This window comes from Amblyomma americanum, chromosome 10 (genome assembly GCF_052857255.1).
Source record: "Amblyomma americanum isolate KBUSLIRL-KWMA chromosome 10, ASM5285725v1, whole genome shotgun sequence".
NCBI lineage: Eukaryota > Metazoa > Arthropoda > Arachnida > Ixodida > Ixodidae > Amblyomma > Amblyomma americanum.
In genome coordinates this window covers 52393949-52399990 of record NC_135506.1, presented here as the reverse complement: position 1 = coordinate 52399990, position 6042 = coordinate 52393949, and the positions used below count along the sequence as shown (strand labels likewise).

At 45.4% G+C, this 6042-nt stretch overlaps 1 protein-coding gene across 1 annotated transcript in view; it reads left to right on the top strand.

The window, feature by feature from the left end:
• Nucleotides 1-6042, top strand: part of LOC144108300 (uncharacterized) — a 106984-nt gene that overhangs the window by 19830 nt on the left and 81112 nt on the right. The window lies entirely within an intron of this gene.

The following is a 6042-nucleotide window of genomic DNA, read 5'->3' as shown; positions in this document are numbered from 1 at the left end:
GAATTCTAACTGCAGGCTTGAATTGTATGACCAATGAAGAACATGAGCACAGGAAAGAAAATGGAGGTCGCAGCTACTCAGGAGTATCTTATTCCAAAATTTATGACAAAATCAACTCATACTATAAATATAAGAGAGTACGGAAAGCTGGGCAAGTTGGTTACTACTATCCATGGTAAAATAGCGCGGAAAAACACGAGGACGGAACAAACACGACGACACGAGCGCTGACTTTCAACTAGTGATTTATTGCGCACATGGGTACATATACTATTCCCACCAAACACTAAACAGAACAAAAATATTGAAGAGGCACTGCTTCATCACTGAACATCTTAAATCTACATTTCTACAAATGCATGCTCCAAAAAGGTGATTTCGCTGTTAGCCAGTGATAATGAGGGCTTGCTAATGCATGCTGCATCCCCCTTGTCAATGTGATACGCCTCTACTAGTTCCCTTACTATCTGATCTTTATGTTTGAAGATGACGGATGTCTGATGAAGCAATGGGGCGCACGTGTGCTTAGGTTGCCTGCAGTGCAGCGCCAAATTCGAACCGGCTGCCCCGTCCGAAGAATTGTGATGCTCATCTCAGGCGTTCGTTGAGACATCGCCCAGTTTGGCTGACATACCATCCACCGCATGAAAAGGGGATATTGTGTACTACACCTTCGACGCACTCAACCCTCCTCTCTACGTGAGCGGTGGTACACGCACCACCAATCCTCCTTCCTAGTACGGACTCTCGCTTCCGCTGCACAGCTCGGCAAATGTTGCTTAATTTTCTGCGAGACGAAAATACAATATCAATTTGAAATTTTCGCCCCACTTTCTTCAGAAGGTGTGATAATGCGTGGACGTAAGGGATGACAGCCTGAGAGAGCATCACAATTCTTTGGACAGGGCAGCCGGTTCTAATTTGGCGCTGCACTGCAGGCAACTTAAGCACACGTGCGCCCCATTGCTTCATCAGACATCCGTCATCTTCAAACTTAACGATCAGATAGTAAGGGAACTAGTAGAGGCGTGTCACATTGAGAAGGGGGGTGCAGCATGCATTAGCAAGCCCTCATTATCACTGGCTAACCGCGAAATCACCTTTTTGGAGCATGCATTTGTAGAAATGTAGATTTAAGATGATCAGTGATGACGCAGTGCTTCTTCAATATTTTTGTTCTGTTTAGTGTTTGGCGGGAATAGTATATGTACACATGTGCGTAATAAATCACCAGTTGAAAATAAAACAGCGCTCGTGTCGTCGTGTTTGTTCCGTCCTCGTGTTTTCCCGCGCTGTTTTACCATAGATAGAAGACAGATATCCCACGACAAAACCCACATGACGGTTACGGCTATGTACCGCGAGATCCAGTGATAGCTGCTTAGGCGTTTAGTTTTGGGGATACTTTAAGCTAGAAGAGATACAGTGTCCTCATATCGCACTGTCGCAGTGGTCAAGTGATGCACCCCTGCGCTGGCAGGCGGCTGTTCCGAACAGAGCCACCCCTAGGCTTATACGAACCAAGTTGACCATGATGTAAGGTGAATGTGTTAATGACCGGTGGGTACGTTACCTGTAACGCCGACGGCGGTCGCCCAAGGCCTAACAGCTATCGCTGTAAAAGAAAAACTTACTGTCATACTGTTATTCAGCTACTTACAGTCTTCGTTGAAACCAGTTGCTCTATGGGTTTATTTCTGGGTATTAGTAGACATAACCCCTTTGAGGCGCTATGTATTGTAGACAGTAGCCAGTGGGGGAGATCACACAGCTCGGCTGTACGCTCGCATTCGGTAGGCGGTCTGTCGCGGAGGGTAAAAACGCCGTGAAACCTAGGAAAGAGGCGGGAACTGAGGGCGCTTTAAAAGCATGCCTGTTAAGGGCAGATTAACAAAGCCAAAAAACGACAAAAAACCTTCGACTAGTAACCTACACGCCATCATGTGTACCCCGTAAATGTAAGGAATACTTTGGGAGCCTTCTTAACCTCATTATTATAGAACAAAATACGATAACATTTGGGGTGCCTTCTGTGGTGTTTACCATCTGTGTCTAATGGTGTTCTTGAGATTTTCCCACAATAACTCTGGTTGGAACAGGGCCCATTTACCTTATATGGTATGCATAAGTCATCGCCCTCTACAATGTTCGAGTTACTTCTGTTGGATTGTCTTATGGAATTATGCTAATCCGACGCACCTTAATGTGCCCACTAATCCACCTGAGTCTAATTTCAGTAGGCTGGAGAGAAAAACATCGGTCAGTGTGACTTTAGTGCGAGTCAAAAATGCTCAACTGACCAGAATGAACCCAGTGCCCTTCGCCACTGCAGTTATTATAGCCCACAGCGTTTCTTTTGCGCATGAAAAATAATTCATCGCTTAAATCAAACAATCAACTAAGCATATTTTTTTTTGACCCCGCATCGAGGTGGTGATTTTAATTCACTAAGCAAAAAGGGAATAAGAAGGTAAGTGTTTGATTTTACGTATTAAAGCTGGAACGCCGAGAAAGAATTATTTCGCCACAAATAACTGCATTTTACGAATAGTCAGAGACACCGCCACTATTACGATGGTTATTAAGTTACAAAAAGTAATATATATAAATGTAAATTGGTTGTTGGGGAAAGGAAATGCGCAGAATCTGTCTCATATTTTGGCGGACACCTGAACCGCACCGTAAGGGAAGGGATAAAGGAGGGACTAAGAGAAGAAATGAAGAAAGAGGTACCATATAGTAGTGGTCTCCGGAATAATTTCGACCAACTGGGGATCACTAACGCGCACTGACATAGTACAGCACACGGGCGAAGAGCAAAGGCGCCCGTGTGCTGTGCGATGTCAGTGCGCGTTGAAGATCCCCAGGTGGTCGAAATTATTCCGGAGACCTCCACTATGTGCTGTGCGATGTCAGTGCACGTTAAAAATCCCAAACTTGGCACAAACTTGTAATTGGTGTTAACAGTTTACATCCTTCAAAAATCGCTGGGAACTAGCTGATTCACCCGATTTCTGACCGGAGATAAATGCTTCAGAAATAGAAATTAATGTCTCGCAATATATCGAAACTATTCTCAGCTTATAGATTTCCACTTGTTGCTATGTGGCAATATGTGATTTCCTGCATTAGCACATTTTTGTTACTCTTGAAGTTGCTCTCTTTTATTAGAAAACGCTGTCAGTCAAGGGTGCCAATCCTACGCTGCAAAACTTAGAACTTTGCTCGCAAGGAAGCTGTGCCCTCTTTAACCATTCTTAAACTATACTGAACCAAAGTTTGGTGTTAGGTGAGGGGACGAATTCACGGGATATACTGAGGCTCAAACCTCTAGCCATGATGTCGTAAAGAGTTCCAACTAAGTTCGAAAAAAATGCAAGAAAGAACGAGAAAAACACTCCACCTTGAGGGAAAGTTGCACAGAAACTGTAGAGTGAAAACAGTTGTGACCGACAAAACATTTTTGGTCGGGCTATTAGCAGCTAGTACAGGCTTTGTCAAGGGGACACAAGCAAAGGAATCCGCTTCTGGGCGGTGGTGCGTTTCTCATTAAGCATCAACTGCGTTCCAAATCTTTTGATGGCCGTAGAAGCACTCATGCTAACTCGTGCGATGGTTAGGACTTTCACGGATGATACTAGAGCCCCACTACATTGCTTAGAAGCAGGCTGCTTGGGCTTTTCACTTTTGGCAAAAGCAGTATATTTACTCTGCGTCGATGACAAGATTGCCGTAGCTTGGGATGCGAAGCGATGCTGCACGATCTAAAACTGCTTTGAATTTTGGCGACGACTTCAGCAGCCGTCGGCAGTGACGTGTGCGGGTAGCGTGACTGTATTTTGTCCAGCATTCTATTATAATAATAATAATCGTCATCAGCCTGACTACAGCCACTGCAGGGCAAAGGCCTCTTCCACTTCTCTCCAATTAACCCTATCCTTTGCCAGCTGCGCCCATCCTATGCCTGCGAACTTCTTAATCTCATCCGCCCTCCTAACCTTCTGCCGCCCCCTGCTACGCTTACCTTCTCTTGGAACCCACTCCGTTATCCTCAAGGACCAGCGGTTATCTTGCCTTCGCATTACGTGCCCTGCCCAAGCCCATTTCTGCCTCTTGATTTCGACTAGGGTGACATTAACCAGCGTTTGTTCCCTTACCCACTCTCTCCTCTTTCTGTCTCTTAACGTTACACCTATCCTTTTCCTTTCCATGGTTCGCTGCGTGGTCCTCAATTTAAGTTGAATCCTTTAACTTTACTTTCATTAGCTCGCTTGGCGCAAGTAATTTTTTCGAAGCACATCATCACATGCTATATGAGGCCTCTCAGAGGATGGCTTCCATGTCTGCAAAGGATTAAATTAGCGGTTTCATGTGATTTTGCTCTAAGGTATACTTTGCTTCACTTCTGTGGAACCTCCGTATTGTGTCTGTCTTGCTGATTTAGACAAGATATCATGACTCCACATAACACTGGAGGTCAGTATTTATTCTGACACTACGCGAATGCTAACGTCAACATAAATGCACGATAAAGTTCGACTAATAAAGAACAATTTAGCGCTAGACATGAAAAGATTCCTGGCATTTTCACGAACTAATTAGACTTGTTTCCACATTCTAGCCACGTTCGTCCGTGGCGCTCGACTTTTCGAGCCTTTACTACATTTATGCTTTACAGCGCGAACCTTCAGTAAAAACACTATCTCTGTACTGCAATAAGGTGTTTGTCTGGGCTAGTCGGTACATGATACTAACTGAAGACACAGCGCACGAAGGACGGGACAAAGAAAGAGACAAACACAGCACTGACTTACGGCTGAAAGGCTTTATTGCTCGCACGCAATAAATAGGCGAATAAATAGGCGTGCGAGCAATAAAACCTTTTTTTCTTAAGTCAGTGCTGTGTTTGTCTCTTTCTTAGTCCCGTCCTTCGTGCGCTGTGCCTTCAGTTAGCAGTATCTCGTTTCTCCCTTTCCACCCTGCGCATCGCCTGACACACTCGACGTGTGCTCTCGATGTTTTTCGCTTCCTACAGGCGTGGTGTCACAGTGAAAGCGCAAAACTTTATCACGACATTTGTTGCACATGCGCAAGCGAGTCACGCCCTCGAAAGATGCATGAAGCTGCGAGAAGTGACCCATATGAATTTTAGTCCACTAAGCCCCAGCATGCCTTCACGTCAGTGGATAAGCCTACCGAACGACAGCCAGCATCAACTGAGGCGACGCAGCTACCCACTCTCGTAACCTCGGCAGCGCGTCTTTGCTAGACGTCTACATCAGGGGCACATTCATCGTACAAAGGGCTTGGTTACGGCACTTCTGAAACAGCAAAGGTAAACTTTCCCGCAATATATTCTTTATATTGTGCAGGCACCGTCTTTACCAGAAGTAACCAGACAACGGGGATTGATTCTTAGTCGTACAGAGCAGCACTTATAGCACCCCTTAACCATGTTCTCACTAATGAATCCTTTGGATCATTTAAGGCGGGAAGGGGGGAGGTTGTAAGGGCTGCATTATACGGCAGAGCAGCAATACCCGTTGCCTGGTTACTTATGACAGACGTGGTAGCTCAAGCCTCCGCCTAATCGAAAAAAAAAAGACACAAAATTGTGCCCAAAATTCCACAGAACGTTTTCTCGTGGCAAGAGATTTTTCGGTAGCAGTGTAATTACCTGTAGTACTGCGGTATGTTACTGTACCGCCGCGATGAAAAGGAACGCGAACAGCGGAAAGCGTGGCTGGATGGATGGATGGATGGATGGATGGATGGATGGATGGATACGGCTGAACCCTTTACATCGGGCGGTGGCTCAAGCCACCTAGCCATGTCTTGTGAAATTTTACTCCTGTCTTGCTTTTAGCCACCAATCAGATAACCTTCGCTTGGTTACTTCTAACCTCGATGGATGGATGGATGGATGGATACGGCTGAACCCTTTACATCGGGCGGTGGCTCAAGCCACCTAGCCATGTCTTGTGAAATTTTACTCCTGTCTTGCTTTTAGCCACCAATCAGATAACCTTCGCTTGGTTACTT